The sequence below is a fragment of the Cnephaeus nilssonii genome (assembly GCF_951640355.1).
Source record: "Cnephaeus nilssonii genome assembly, chromosome: 1".
NCBI classification, from domain to species: Eukaryota; Metazoa; Chordata; class Mammalia; order Chiroptera; family Vespertilionidae; genus Cnephaeus; species Cnephaeus nilssonii.
Genome location: NC_137072.1, coordinates 101,192,865 through 101,210,108, shown reverse-complemented (window position 1 = coordinate 101,210,108; position 17,244 = coordinate 101,192,865). Strand labels below are relative to the sequence as shown.

At 37.1% G+C, this 17,244-nt stretch overlaps 1 pseudogene across 1 annotated transcript; it reads left to right on the top strand.

Annotated features, from left to right (window-relative positions):
• Window positions 1–1,436: 1,436 nt before the first annotated feature.
• LOC307095518 (mitotic spindle assembly checkpoint protein MAD2A-like) lies at window positions 1,437–16,789 on the top strand (annotated as a pseudogene). Its single transcript has 2 exons — window positions 1,437–1,520; window positions 16,055–16,789. The product of its transcript is annotated as a mitotic spindle assembly checkpoint protein MAD2A-like (transcript).
• Window positions 16,790–17,244: the final 455 nt, after the last annotated feature.

Genomic DNA, 17,244 nt, shown 5'->3' with positions numbered 1-17,244 from the left:
ACTGTCATCGGGGTGAGCCTCTGGTGGTTACTGAAAATCTTTTGCTTCCACACGCTGTGGTCCCACAGGGTGCTTGCCCCTGAGGGCTTCTCCACCTCCCCCTGCTCCTGAGGGGCAATCAGGGCAGCAGCCATCGCTTGCACCCGCTGACAGAGTCTGCCCCGCTTGCACCCATTGCTGGCGCTGGCCCCTATTCCTCCATGCCATCAGCAGGTGTGAGTGGGGCTGGTGCCACCAGTGCGTGGGAGTGGTGATGGGAGCAGGGCTGCCGGCAGACAGAGGACCAGGGGCTGCGGTGGGAGGGGCTGGGCAGGGGCTCGGAGGATTGGCTAAGACCCTCCCCTGTGCCCACTGCAGCCTCACAGCCCATAATTCCTTTCAAGGTGCATGAATTTGTGCACTGGGCCCTTAGTGTGTATGCGTGTGTGTGTGTATATATATATATATATATATATATATATATATATATATATATGCCTAATATGCAAAGTGACTGACCAAGAGTTCAAGAGTTCAATCGCTCACTATGACATGGGCTGACCACCTGGGGGTGGCGCAAAAGGCTGCAGCCAGCAGCAGAGGAAGGGAGGCCCCAGCTGGCAACTGGCAGCCACTAGGGACCCTACCCATGCACTAATTGCGTGCACTGGGCCTCTAGTATACTATAATGATGGATATGTATCATTATACATTTGCCCAAAGTAATAAAATGTATATCAAGCAATCCCCAATGTAAACTATGGACTTTAGATGATAATGTGTCAATGTAGGTTCACCAGTTGTGACAAATGGACCACTCTGGTGGGGAGAGCTGATAATGGGTAGATTATGCATATGGGTGAAAGGGGAGAGTATATGAGAAGCCTCTGTACATTCTCTCAATTTTGCTGTGAATATACAACTACTCTAAAAAAAACTCTTTAAAAATTAATGGTGGCTCTCTTTGGGAGTTACATACTTTATATCTCAAGTTATAGGAAAAATACAGCTATCTATTGGATCCTGACTCATCTGAATTCTGAGCATCACATATTGAGGAGGAAATATCTATTTTGAAGATTAAGTATCCCTGTCTAGCATTTCTTTCATGAGAGGCTGCTATGAGCATTGTGTAGTATTCAAAGGTTATTATCTGAGCAACTGACTTTGATTTCACATAAAGTAGAATGTACATATGATGGATCGATGATAATGGCATGCTCTTTTTTCAGTGGTTCAAAAAGGTATTTCTAAACACTTGCTATTCCTTGCCAGTTTGTCCTTGCTTTTGAGAGGTGTAAGATGCAGTTATTTAATGCATTTGGCAGTGGATTATAGCAGGATTAAATGCTAGTGGAAAACAAAGTTCTGTTGATGGCTCAGAATAATCTAAATGTAGAAATTATTCTAGTTCAATGGAGGGTAAAATTATAGGATGTTGAATTATTTCCAAGGAGATGAATTTGGAATATGAGATATGGAGATTAAATGCAGACTACTGTACAGATTTGTACTGTAACACCAGGAAGAAAATTATGCAGGTAAGATGGGAAAGACAGAATTCTAGAACACAGAGAAGTTTCTAGTTTATTAACTACAAGCTGTCATAGGCCTTTGAGATTTTGTGACAGTATAGTAAAGATAAATACTAATAAAGACTCCTCGTGTTCAGTGATAAAATTCTTAACTATTGAAAATATTTTTGCATTTGTGGATGAATGGCCCTTGCCCGAAAAAGATGAAATGGTGGCATGTCAGCTCATTTCTTCTGCTTTGAAAGTTTTTAAAGGAAAGCTGTTGACTTACTCTTTGTTGTTTTCATAAAAGTGGAAATAGGCAATTTAAAATCTTAGAATGTTTTCTGTAGTAAGTAGACATACCTATTACAGCATTATTATATATTTGAGTGTTGCTTACTAATAAGAATTGGTTTAACCTCAAAATCTATTATTTACTAGTCATTTACATGTTCAGTAAGTTTTATTGAATAGCTACATAATATACCACACCATCCCAGGCTGTGGTTGTGCAAAGGTGAACTAAATAAGCACTATCTCAACAACATTCACTGTATCTCATAAAGATATAAATATGCCAAACATATCACAACACTATCCTTTTAACAAAGTATTTGGGGCATATGTGAGCCATTTTGAGACCAGAGGATTGATGATGGTTTGAGCTATATGCTTTAGGAAAGAATTAACAGAGGAAAATAGCTTGTGCAATATGGTTATTAAAAACAGGTATTAAAACATGGATAAGCCTAGCTGGGATTGCTCAGTGGTTGAGTGGAGATCTATGAACCAGGCAGTCATGTTTCAATTCCCGGTCAGGGCACATGCCTGGGTTGCAGGCTTAATCCCCAGTTGTGGTCATGCAGGAGGTAACCAACCAATCAATGATTCTCTCTCAACATTGATGTTTCTATCTCTCCCTCTCCTTTCCTTTCTGAACTCAATAAAAATATATTTAAAAAGACATGGATAAAGGCATGGGAGTGTATGAAAACATTATGGATTTTAAATGTTATAGAAAGTAGAAAAAACGGGAATGCATGCTAGAAGTAAAATAGGAAATATTTGCATAAATCATATGATAAAGGATCTGGCATGTCAAACTATAGGATTATTAATGGGTACTGCAACAGGCAGGGTAGTTTAGGTTATGCTATAACAGAAAATTATACATGATGCACCATGCTTATGACTACAAATGTTATTTGTCCCCTCACAAAATATATTCAATTCAGGACACGCAGCACACTGATCCATGTTGTCACTCTGGGACCCAGATTGAGGACACAAGGTCTATCTGGCTCAGTGCGAGTCAAAATGGTGGCACTGTTTCTTTTCATTCTTAGCCAGAATTGACTGGTATAGAAATGATGTGTGATTTTTACGATCCTATTTATTTGTCCAAAGCAAGACATATTGCTATTACTGAATGATACCTGTTATCCTATAATTGTTCTGTTACCAATAAATAATGCAAGTAATACTAGCATTGGAATGCTGTGAGCATTCAATGAAATGATGTGTTGTGACAGGTATATAACAGATAATAAATTTGATCACAGCAATCAGTAAGCATAGCTATGATTTGTAAGTACAATAGAATAATCGATACTACTGTTGATAAATTAAGGAGAATATATGGGGATAAAACATTTCTCCTTTTTAAGTTTGGCCATTTTTATAATGTACAGGGAGTCAGGAATTGACTTAGAGATTATCACAGAGCCCAATTCCACAACAGAGAACTTCCCATAATTCAATGAATCACAGTGGTTTTGCAGCTATATCATTTGACAACATGAGCAAAATTGAAGAAAACAAGCTCAGGTCAATTCCTGGGTGGGAGGGGAACAACTCTTCAAATATATATGTTAAATTCTACATTCAAAGTACATGAATCCCAACTTGTTATTACTAAGAACTAATGCTGTTCTAAGTGATAACTGATATTCAAAAGACCATTATGAAGCATAACTGAAATGTGGAAATTTTTTTTTAATCAGTTATTCTAATAAGAATCTTCCCTAAGTAAACATTTGGAATTATATTTTATTATCAGTTTCAAGATTTGATATACAAAATAAACGTTGTTTTCCCAGTTCATCACAAAAATGCAGTGAGCGCCCTGACTGGTTTGGCTCAGTGGATAGAGCGTTGGCCTGCGGACTCAAGGGTCCCAGGTTTGATTCAGGTGAAGGGCATGTACCTTGGTTGCGGGCACATCCCCAGTATGGGGTGTGCAGGAGGCAGCTGATCTGATGTTTCTAACTCTCTATCCCTCTCCCTTCCTCTCTGTAAAAAATCAATAATATATATATATTTTTTAAAAATGCAGTGAGCAAGCTATCCGTGGCTGGATCATTCCAAAAGCTGCATGGAATTTCCATTGATTTAAATCATTGGCCTCAAAGCATTTCATGAGGGCCTTCCTAAGAAAGTCATTATGCTTTGTCTTCTCCCACATGTCCAGTTCCTTTTAAAAAAGAAAGCAGAGCCGAAACCGGTTTGGCTCAATGGATAGAGCGTCGGCCTGCGGACTGAAAGGTCCCAGGTTCGATTCCGGTCAAGGGCATGTACCTTGGTTGCGGGCACATCCCCAGTAGGGGGTGTGCAAGAGGCAGCTGGTCGATGTTTCTCTCTCATCGATATTTCTAACTCTCTATCCCTCTCTCTTCCTCTCTGTAATAAATCAATAAAATATATTTAAAAAAAAAAAAAAAAGAAAAAAAAAGAAAGCAGAGCCGAAAACGGTTTGGCTCAGTGGATAGAGCATCAGCCTGCGGACTGAAAGGTCCCAGGTTCGATTCCGGTGAAGGGCATGTACCTTGGTTGCGGGCACATCCCCGGGTAGGGGTTGTGCAGGAGGCAGCTGGTCAATGTTTCTCTCTCATCGATGTTTCTAGCTCTCTATCCCTCTCCCTTCCTCTCTGTAAAAAAAATCAATAAAATATATTTAAAAAATAAAATAAATAAATAAATAAAAAAGAAAGCAGAGAGCTTATTTGGCAAAAGTATAATAACTGGTCAAATAGACTTTTACTTTAAAAGGAAATTTGTTTTGAGTCATCTGTTGATCCATCTCCACTATTTTTTTCCATTGTGGCACAGCTCCTCTTCCTCTCTTTCTGCCTTACTCCAGTGGAACAAGCTGAACTGGATATATTTAATGAGGCTGAATGTGTTCTGCAGGCCACCGAAATTTGCAGCCGAAAAGCTTACTCTGCAGCAGAGACAAGATCTGTCACCTCGTGGGCCCTGAAATGTACAGAAGGCCAGGGATAGTTTCTACAGGATTGACCCCTCAGGGGATCGAATAGATTAGTTTCTATTTTAGCTGGTCTGAAATGAAAAATTTGGGTGTTCTCAGCTCTTTTCCAACCCTTTCTTTACATTTCAACTCAGTTATTGAGGGATTATTTTGCCTACAATATACATGTGTTATATACTTCAGCAATATCTTATAAAATTAGGGGGTTACAAGAAACTCCAACTTGAAGCCTCTTTCATTGCATTCTTCTAAGAAAGTGAAATAATTTCATCACATTCCAACCATGTTTTCCTGGGCTTAGGTTAATGCTTCACCATCATCATGTCCTCATGAAAAGTAAATTGAGAGTAATTTCCAAAGTTGAAAATGGGATAACAATATACTTCAGATACAAATTTAATGCTTTTTCAATGGCTATATCCAGGTTTTCTTTCATTTGAAACTTCTCCCATAGTCTTTCATGGAAAATTACAGTAGTTTCATGTTTTAGTAAAATTAGTTTTTGGTTAAATGTAGAATTTAGGTTATTACTTTGATTTTTCTTCAATTCCAGAATCTATTTATTCACTCAACAAACATTTTTTGCACACTTTGTGAACACTGATTTTTCTCTAAGGATTCTTTTCTCTTTGAATTTCATGTGGGATCAGACAAGAATCTACCAGTTCAACAAGTAATGCTATCCAAAGGGAAGACAAAAGTGAAAAAGAAAACCCCCAAAAGTGTATCCGTATTTGGCCATATCACTTACTTTCTCTACTTCTCATTCTGAACTGAAAATGTAGTGGGACAGATTTTTTGATGCTTCAGACTTAGTCTTCCCTTAGCTGACATTTTTTATTTATCAACAGACTTCCCTAGCCTGTAACCCTTTGCTTCCCATCTGCCTACAGACTACAGACACTGTGACTCTACAAGAAAGCACCATATTCCAAGGTGTGAGCTTTGTTTCAGTCAAGATGATACTGTTTCTGCAAACATTAGACCTGGCAATTTACAGCTGTATGAGTCACAACTTCTATTTCTAAATTCATAGTAAAGTCTCAACAAGGAATATGTGGTAGGTATGCAGTAGTCATAGGAAAATTAAAAAACAACAATATCAACCACCCCCCCCCCAAAAAAAATCATTGTAGCCCTGGCTGGTATGGTTCAGTAGGTTGAAGCATTGTCCCATACACCAAAAAGTGGTGGATTTAATTCCCAGTTAGGGCACATACTCAGGTTGTGGGTTGTTTCCCTGGTCAAGGCACGTTCCGGAGGCAAACGATCAATGTTTCTCTCACTCCTTTCCCCTCTCTAAAATAAATACATAAGTAAACAAACAAATAAATAAATAAATAAATAAATAAATAATGTTTAAAATAATAAAAATAAAAATTGTGCTCAGCCTGTCCAATTACCTGTTTCCAGATGTGATTGATGACCAAGCACTTTCCCATGTCAGTCAGACCTTCTGGGCATGCGTCTAAACTGCCTTTGTCTAGTCTCTTCCCCCCATCAATCAGCAGGGAACAGAATCGGAGTGTTAAATGAAGATTTTTTTGCAAAGCTGTATAAATGGCATGCCTATATTATTTGATCTCCCCTTTTACTCCTTTTCTATTAAATAATAACCAGGTTATTACAACAGCATCAGGTGGATAGAGATTAGTTTTACAATAGCTCCCTTTCCCCAAAGAGAAAATAGTGCTATAGTAGGACACAGAGGAAAACAGTGCAACTGTTCAGTGAGATGTCCATTCCAAACATCAAACTTTGAGATTGAAATAAAATATTGAAGAATAGTTTATGGGTCCATGTATATATAGTTATAGCTGAGGTCTGTCAGTTGACCTTAGATAGAGGCATTTACTAGCCCATTGTCTTGTCCTCATCATCCTTGGTATGAAAGACAAGTAAGGGTACTCTATCTTGCCAGAAAGTTATACATAGTTGTTCATACCTAGTGAGCACAGCATAGGCACATGAGCAGGTCTTTCAGAAAATTGAGACATTACGAAGAAAACGTAACCCCTCAGAATTCTCTCCTGTGCTCAGACTGGGGTTTAGGGCTACATCTCCATATTCTATTAGTTCTGAACATTTGCTAATAAGTGCTTTGTGATTGGGATGGTGGGGTGCAGAGGAAGATGGTGAAGGTGAGGGTGGAAAACTTTCATTTGTCAGAAATGTTTGAGAAACAGGTACAAATGTCTCTGAATTACTAGGGTTCATAAAGCTCCTCATATCTTCCTGTGCATCATCAATCTCCAAGAGTAAAATATCTTATCGAGTGTACTAAACTTAATTGACCATAGGCTAATTCTTTTTCATAAACCATCTTGCAGAACTGTCATTTTAGGCAGCACATTCGGAAAATGCTGGGTTAGGAAATTAACTAATCTCTTTTCATAGTTTGTAAAGTATGGCTTGAAGTAAGATAAATGTCAAAATTTGTGAACACAGAAATATAAAAATGAGCAAAAGGCTTAGCAAAGCAGGTTAGTTCAGATTCAGTCACTTTCCATCCACTCAATCCTTTATTAAGTTCTTTATTCTGTGGTCATCTCCCCTCAAAGGTTTTAATTAATAATAAAATTCAGAATATATATTTTTTTAATTTTCTACTACTTAGTTAGCTCTAATTTTTACAATAATTCCACAAGGTAAAAATCATTATTCTTATTTTATATTTGAAGACCCTGTCATTAAATGGCATATCTGAGTTATATATCTAATACATGACACTGACATTGTTGAAATGAGAAGTAATAATGTAAGGTAATATATGTCTAAGTGCTAACCTGTGTGACATCTAAAGAAAGAACAATCGAAGCAGATCAGTAACGAAGAGAACAAAATATCATTCGCTGAGATAGTTATGTGATTCAATCGTTTTAAACACACATTAACTCATTCAAACTTACACCTTTCAAAAACACTCTCTCACTTTTAGCCCTATTTCCCATGGCAGAAAACGGGAGCTAGCCACCCTTTCTAATAAGAATTTGCTGATGGCAATAAAACTCATAGTTCATAGAGTAGTGTTCAGACCCAGACCCAAAGATCCGCTGGAGTCAAATCTCTCATTCTTTCCACTGCACTGTTCTTTCCTCATGGTCTGACAAAAGAACACAAGGCAGCCTGAATTTGAGCAGAGAGAATGAAGAGGAAAGAGCTGCAAATTTTGTTAGGAAGCAGGGAGTAAAAATGTTTTGAGGCACAGGAATCTGCAGTTTATAGAAATTTCTGTCTCTGAATCTGTTCATTTTACAGTTTTGATGGTTACAGAAAAAGGCTCAGTATCTTCAAGTCATTGCTACTTCTTTACTCCCCCTCCCTTACTTTTTGTTGTTGTTGTTGTAAATCCTCACCCAAAGATATTTTTCCATTGATTTTTTAGAGCAAATGGAAGGGAGGAGGAGAGACAGAGATAGAGGCACATCATCGATGTGAGAGAGACACATAGATTGGTCTGAGGAATGTGCCCTTGAGGAGAATCAAACCCAGGACCCTTCAGTCCACAGGTGGATGCTCTATCCACTGAGCCAAACCAGATAAGGTTCCTCCCCCACTTTCAAATCTATGGCATGACTTTATTTGCCAATCATTGAACCATTACCCATTGAAATTTGCACAATTAAGGGAAGAAGCATTGTATACTAATGGCAGCAAACCCTGGTTGGGTGGCTCAGTTGATTGGAGGATTGTCCCATTCACCAACAGGTTGTGGATTTGATTCCCAGTCATGGCTTGAACGGGAGGCAACCTATCAATGTTTTTCTCTCACATTGATGTTTCTCTCTTGTTCTCTCTCCTCTCATCTCTCTCTGAAATCAATAAAAACAGCCCTGCCAGTTTGGCTCAGTGGATAGAGCATGTGCCTCTGGACCAAAGGATCACGGGTTCCATTCTAGTCAAGGGCACTTAACCTTGGTTGCAGGTTCCACCCCCTGGCTGGGGCCCTGGTCAGGGCTCCTGCAGGAGGCAACCAATCAATGTGCTTCTCTCACATCGATGTTTCTCTCTGTCTTTCCCTTTCTCTTCCACTTTTCCTAAAAATCAATGGAAAAGTATCCTTGGTCAAGGATTAACAAAAAATAAAAATAAATAAAAATAAAATCAATAAAAGCATATCCTTAGATTAAGATTTTAAAAAAAAGTTTTATAGTAATGACAGCAACCGTGCATCATATTTTCTATTATGACCCTAACTCCATAATATCATAATAGACCAACTATTATAAAAACAACAAAAAATAATTGGACTGACATAAAATTTTATTATACTCATGAAGAATTTAACACAGAGGTTCCTGACAGAATGGCTGTCCTTCAAGTTGTCACCCAAGGACTTAGGCTTCATCCACTTACTAGCTCTACCATCCTCTGGGATCTTATGTTCTCCCATGAATCTTCAGCATTTGTCCAATGTACTACATGGACCAGAAGCAATCTTACACCTGCATCAACTGCACAATGGCTGGGAAATGTAGATTAGCTCTGTGGTTAAGAGCAAAAGGGAAAAGGTTTGGTGAACAATTAGCAATAGTTTGCTGAACCCACCTTTCATGACATAAATGTTTGTGTCCCACAATCTTGTACACATGTAATAGACCCTTTTTACCCAAGGTATTTAGCAATTATGGATGATCAGAAAATTGAAACCTCTCCAGAATTTATAAAAGAAAAGTATTTCATACAGGGCAATATATGCTGGGGAAAATGTACTTGCAGAGCTGGGAGAGCAAATGCCAGGGAAAATGGCGGCTCACGTTGGCAAAAGCAAAAAGTTTCTAAATTTGGAGGAACCTCTTTCGTAGCACCAGTAATTTGTATATGCTAACTCAAAAACTGCTCAAAAGTCCCGTCTGCTCTTTCCTCACACATATTTCTCTCTCACAGAAGTGTTTTTTATTATTCACTAGTGGCCCAGAGCACAAAATTTGTGCATGGGTGTGTGTGTTCCTCAACCCAGCCTGAACCCTCTCCAATCTGGAACCCCTCAGGGGATGTCCAACTGCCAGTTTAAGTCCTATCCCACAGGGATCAAGTCTAAACCAGCAGTCGACATCCCCCTTGCAAATGGGACTGCTGGCTCCTAACCATTCACCTGCCTGCCTGCCTGATCACCCCTAACCACTCTGCATGCTGGCCTGCTCACCTCCAACTGTCCCCCATTGCCGGCCTGATTGCCCCCAACTTCCCACCCCCCCTGCTGGCCTGCTCGCCCCCACCACCATGGCTTTGTCCAGAAGAACATCCAGAAGGTCTCCTAGATGGTCTCCCGGTCTAATTAGCATATTACCCTTTTATTAGTATAGATAGGATCTAAACCAGATCTCACTGGAAAGGGAGGCTCAGCAGTATAATTTCCAAGTGTGTGTTTATGGCAGAGAGACAAGGAAAAGAAGGCATAAGAGTTTGCAAGATATCAAAAAATAGTAGTTGGCACAGAAGAAAAAAAAAAGAAAGATCCATCAAGTCTTTGCAGTCAGTTCAAAATCTACGGCGTTATAGGGATCAATTGCATATTGCTCCTTGTGGTTTAGCATTATATAGACTAAAAAGACAAATTATCTTTATCGCTCCACCCACTGCCCAACCATGCAATTAAGAGATAATGACTTTAAACTTTAATTTAAAAAGAGGAAAAATGAGAAACACCCAAGAGTATACTGATCGATAGCAATTCTGGAATCCTGCTGGGCCTGGAATGTGAGTCTTCTAATGTTGATAAAGAACTGCAGCTACTATTCTCTGGGCACTCTGCTCATGATTCTTCATGACTTCTGGCTCTGCCCTTACTCTGTTTGGCTCCTCTAGAAATAAGCCTTGTGAAGCAAAGTCTCCAATGGCATTGCATTGCACTAACAGGGAACTTCCTGCTGGAGCAAGTTCATGGCCCCTAGGATTGCTTTTCAGGGAAAAATTGAGTGCTGTTTAGGCATGGTTTTGTGGTTCTTTAGATCGTACCATGGACCGGAAGTCTTAGTATGTGCTGGAATCTCTTGTTTCTAATCATTGCTCAATAAGGCAGTCATCAGATCTGAAGGTTTTTTTTCACCTATCCTTAATTTTCAGACTGATCTACTGTTTTGCTTAGCACCCACCTCACCAATCTTTTAGCTTAGTAGGAGGCCTGAATGAGATTGATTTTTTTTTTTTATAAAATGAGAAGATATATTTAACAGAATATTTCAAATTTGGTAGCTAAGATTGACTTCACATTTTGAATAAAACATTATCCTTCAATTTTCAAAAGCAGTGTTGTTTGATATCCAAACTCATTTGTAGTTTTAGAGTATATACAAGTGACTAAACTCTGCAATCTAAAGAAAAACATTAGATTTTTAGATACCTTGGCCTTGTTATTTCAACTAAGAATAAAATAAATTAAAAAAGGCAACCATTAGTGTAAATGATGATGCATACAAAAATAAATAAATAAAACAGAAACCATTCCACAAATTTTCAGAGAAAAAGCATGATGATAATGGCAGGTTTACCAGGCTAAGATATAGAATACAAGAATTTGAATCTAAACGCTACAACATATTGTTTGATGTTATAAACACCATATAAGAATGCTGAACCATGGTTGAATAATATTAACAATAGAAATATCTCTTTTACTAACCATATAGTTATGATTTTAGTTTTACATATATGACACAGATTAATTTTAAATCAAGCACTTTTTAAGATGAAGAGTATTTAAAAGTGAATAAAGAAGATTTTTACCTCTAGTCTTGTGCGAGAAAGCAGAAGGAAGTCAATAATTATGAGTCATGGTATTAGGATAGCATTTATAGGAGGACGGAGAAGGAAAACATAGAGATAACCTACATCACTGGAGAGACGTGAGCACATGCTCCAGGAAGGGCACATAAAAGTAGGCGTTTTCAAAGAGGAGATCAAAAATAATTTGCTAGGCAATAGAATAGTGTGAACAAAGGCACGAGGATATGGAAAGGCTGGGTACATTACCGAAGGACAAATGTGTCCTACTTAACTCAATTGTCTTGAAGGCCATTGGGGAACTTGAATGGAAATATTGTTTTATTATGAAAGTGTTTGGAAGCTAAGAAAGGATTGTAACAGAGGCAATTGGCAGATGTGCAGTTAAAAAAACAACAACACTTAGCCTCAGTGAGCATTTTGGATAAGGATACAAATGAATTCAGAGTGATCAGTTGAGAAGCTATTATATCCAGATAGGAAAATATATGGGTCTGGAATGGAGACTGGGTAAATATAGAAAAGAGACCAATATGTGGTATATGTAAAATTGTGATCCAGTAGGCATTAGACATGAGAAGTACTGGAGGCCAGAAGTGAAGGATGTGCACTTCTCAGCCTCTTGCTTGAGTGACTATACAAACAGGGGTATTGTTTACCAAAATGGAGAAGTCAAGATGAAATTGCAAATTTTAGGGGAAACGTAGCAATTAATTTGGGGAAACTATACTTGAACATTGTGATGATTGTGAACATTGGAATATAGTTTCGATAGAAGATAGGATGTAGAGTCACTGGCTTATGTTTGGATGCTTATAAAATGCATGGACTGTGATTAGGAAGCTCACACAAAAATTCTAGACAGGAAACAGAAGAGCATCAGATATTGTATCCTATAGGAAATAACACCATCATTTAAAGGTGGTAGCAGATAAAGATGACAAAGAAGCAGCATGAGAAAGCATAACAAGTTCGGTGGGAGAAAAGGATTAGATGATCATAAGGAAGTCAAGAGAAGATGTTTAGAGATATTTTCAGGAATAAATTCTGTTTAGAAATTACATAAGGGTTGAAAATTATCTATCACAGCTCTAAATAAGAGTTTAATGGAAATCTTGCATTTATATAACTATTTGTATAGATGGCCATCAAAAGGTGCTTATTTAATAAGAGGGAAAAGAAACGACATTTTAAATTGCTATTTTACACATAAAAAAACAAACTTATTCAATCATTAAATGTGAATATACAATTGCAGTGTAATGCCACAAATATCATAACACCTAGGATGTGAGCCACTATGCATAAGAGTGAGGAGGTATGCATATGATTATGATATTCTTATGCTTAAAATCCTTCAAAGATTCCTCTAAAGTCATTATAACTCACCAGACACACAAAGCCCTTTATAATCTGCCCAGGACATATATTCCTTTTTATCTTCTCTAATTTTTCCTCATGCTTCCCCAGCCCTAGGAGCAACAATCCACTTGCCATGTTAGAAACGAATCATGTAATTTAAGGATTGATGTCTTTGCTTGTGTTTCCATATCTACCTGGATCATTCTCTATGAATATTCATCTTTCAAAGCTCAACCCAGATGTTACCTTTTCAATGATATCTCATCAAAAGGCTCATAAATAATACTTATTTTTTCTTGGTGCTCATATACAAAGTTATATCAATGCACATTTTATCAATATTTTATCAATACCTATCACAGCATTAATCCTTCCATTGTGGATTATTCATAGACCCTGTTGATTCTGCATGTCAGAGAGAGCGTAAGTTTAAAATAATTATCCTGCAAGGGACTTATTTATTTTTGCCTTTGGATAATCATAGAAGCCTCAATCCATCAGGGTTTCAATTGACGTGGGAAAATCGAAACTACTCATTTTCAGTTACTATGATTCTAGCAATTCCAAAGTTGTAAATAGGCTATGTCTTCCAACTTAATTCGTGCTTGAGTTCATAAACCACTTTTCCATGAAAAAAAAAAAAAACAAATGCCTTTTTAGCTTCCCAAACTTACTCACCAATGCCTATGAATAACATTGTGTAAATATAAACTGTAGTTAACATTTATTGCTTCATAATATGGTAAGTGCCCTACAAACATGAGCTACTTTAATCTTAATAACAATTATGTGGCATGAGTACTATTATTCCTATTTTATTGATGTATAATAAAAAATAGAGAGGTAATCCACCCCCTTTGTATTAATTTGAAACATTCCACACATCATATAGTTTTATTTTAACATTTTACTATATCTCTAAAATATATTGGCTTTTTAAAAACATAGCTATAAAACTGTTATGATACCTAAGTGAAAGTAAACAATGAATCCTTATTATCTTCATATGTCTAGTAATTATTTAAATGTCCCCAGTTATCTCATACAGAATTCATAGATGTCTTGCTGAAATCGAGAGTCAAACAAGATCCACTTATTACATGTGGTTGATATATCTTTCAATGTCTACAACTACGTTGTTCCACATTTTATTTTACTATTTATTTGTTCACTAAACTGGGTGATCTGCCTTTCAGAGTTTCAAAATTGTGGATTTTGCTGAATATATCATACAATTGTTTTACCAAGTTCTATCTCCTGTATTTCCTGTAAACTGATATTGTTTCCAGAAGCTTCAAAAGTCCATATTTGTATTTCTGACTATGAGTTTCTTAAATATGTATTTTAATATTTAATAGAGGATTTAAAAAAAGATAAAGTATCATGTATCAGTTGGGTTCAACCGAGGATATAAAAGTGAGCCAAATAATTGCAATTTATATCAAGTTTATATCTGGCTAACAGTAAGTTGGAGGAAGGAGATTATTCATATATATCTATATATTAATATATATATGGTGCTTAAGAAATGCAGAGTTCATATTTCTTCTATTCAGTTCACTAGTAAAAACTAGCAATGGTTTTGAAAAGAGAAGGGAGAGAGTTATGCTCAGAATTACAAAGCAAAGGGCTCACATTCATATGTGATTTAATATTTTTTATATTTCCCATTTCATTAGTATCATAAGTTTGGTGTTCTCATCTGAAAATAATCAAGCTATGCTTAATTTAAAAATAATTTGGTCTGGAACCTTTAGAAATTATTGATCCACATCTTATGACTTTTAACAGCTAGATCATTCTTTTTTTTAATTAAGTAACTTATTGTGGAATGTTTAATACAATGATACTTTAAAATTAGTTTATTTTTTTAAAATTTTAAATATTACACACTATTTTTAATAATAGTTTTACAAATAGAAATGGCAAATATACAGAATAACCAATAATAAAAGGATACATATATAAAATATGTATAATATAAAATACTATAGAACTTTTAAAAGTGCAATTTTTTGTCTTGTATGTCATAGTTGTATTTGTTTATAATTTGATTAAGATAAATTAAAACAGTCTTAGCTGGTTTTGCTCAGTGGTTAGAGCATCGACCTGAGGACTAAAGGGTCCATGTTTGATTCCAGTCAAGGGCACATGCCAGAGCTGTGGGCTTGATCCCCAGTAGGGAGCATGCAGGTGGCAGCCGATCAGTGATTCTATGGAGATATTAAATGTTGGGTTTTGCCAAGGTTTTACAGGACCTCTTCCTGTGAATCATCCACTGTGATATTGAAGGCAAATAAGGTAATTGACAGAAACTTTCAGGGGCTTTCTAACCTTCATACAACCTAATCTTTTCATTGGTGCTGTATGTATCAGTCTCTTCTCACTTGAGTAACTCCGAGTTGGCTTATATTTTCATGTAGCTCCCAAATGATTCATCTTTCCAGCAAATATGTTTGTTGTGTCCAGTCTGAGCCTCTGCTTTGGAGCCCCCATAAGAATATACCAAAGAGAATTGGATTCCACAATTTGAAAAGTTGAAAACTAAGATTAGACATGATAGAAGTCTTAAAAAATTATCAACTGATTATTTCAAGTAGATTTTTAAAAATATGTATTTTTATTGATTTCAGAGAGGAAGAGAGAGAGAGAGAGAGAGAGAGAGAGAGAGAGAATCATTGATCGGCTGCCTCCTGCACACAGGAATTGAGCCGTGACCTCCTGGTTCATAGGTTGATGCTCAACCATTAAGCCATGCTGGCTGGGCTATTTCAAGTAAATTTTCACTTTATTTTAGAATCAAACTTCAAAATATCAGGGCAGGAAGGTCACTTTGCAAAATGCAAGAGTGAAGTTTAGGACAGAGTCATGTACAAATGCATACTGCTGTATACACTGGGTAAGCACATTTCTACAAGTGGTGGCATACAGGAAATGAAACCAGATATGTAAAATAATCGAGCATCTTGAGAAGGAGTTAGGAATAAAGGCTGGAATATTACCAATCTTTAGAGAGCCTTCACTAAATGTAGTTACATGTCTTTGCCACAATTAACCAAGATTTAAACAGTATAGTCTTTTAATAATAATTTAAGAGGTTATATCATTTCCATATTTACTTATATCTACATGCTGACATATTACACATTTGCTCCCTCAGCCATTTAAAAACAGCTGAGGTTAGCCCTGTGGTGGCCATGTGCAGTTGCTGTGTGCGGTGGATGTGGTTGCAGCTGTGGGCCTGGTCCTGGCAAGGCAGTTCTCCAAGGAGCAGGGCATCACCCTGCTTGGGAGTGCCAAAATCGTGCCTGAGTTCTTCTTATTTTATATCAGTGTGACATTTATCCATCTGAAACTTTTGCTCAAGTGCAGAAATATGGACTCACCTTTCTTGTACCTACTGATCCTGAGCTCTTAAAATACCCAAGTAATGTGGTGGAACAACTAAAAGATTGCTTATTCAAGTGCTCAGTTCGGAAACTGGTTGTAGTCATCTCGCATACTGAACATGGTGAGGTCCTCGAAAGATGATGGCAGTTTGATATTGAGTATGACAAGGCCGCCAAAGATGGCAGTACACCCAGAGAAAAATCTCAGGAAGCTAGACAAGATGAAGTCCGCGGGGTGATCAGACAGAACACAGCGACAGTGACATTCCTGCCACAGCTAGAACTTTCCTGTTCATTTGATCTGCTGATCTAGGCAGACAAAGATTTGGTTGTACCTGAAAAGTGAGAAGAGTCTGGGACTATAGTTCATTACCAATTCTGAGCAAATTTGTCTGTGTTTCTTCACTATTACAATCCACAAAGTAAAGAGTAAGGTGGCCAACAAAATCTTGTCCATGACTGGGGTTGGGACAAGAACAATAATGGAATTCACAAATGTGTTCTTCCTGAAACCAAGTCAGCTATGGTTCATGTTTTATTTCACTGATTAATCTTTAGATGGGGAAAACTTAACTTTCTATTTTACTGAGTTGTGCATAATTGTTCCATCTTTTGGTACCTGTTTGACTTTTCAGAGGGTTTATCATAAGTTTTTGCACATGGTTAAAAAGGGAACCAGCAGATCACATCAGCATTGCGATGTCAATTCTTTTGAAGATGGTAACTGAGGGTGGAAAAATTGTTGGCTATAAACCTAAATGCCTTCTTGAATCAGACCTTTTGCTCAAGTAGCTTGACTCAGAATAAAGGTAAATATGAAACACAGTAAAACAAGTCTGAATATTGAGAATCTTTGTTTCGGTCCTAATGTAACAGATACTACACAATAACAAAGTAGTGCTATTAGGGCCTTTTGCCATTTATTTCATTTGTATAGTTTCCATATTGAAAAAAATCTCCAATTATTTTATTTTGATGTATATACTTTATACTTGCAAAGCTATTG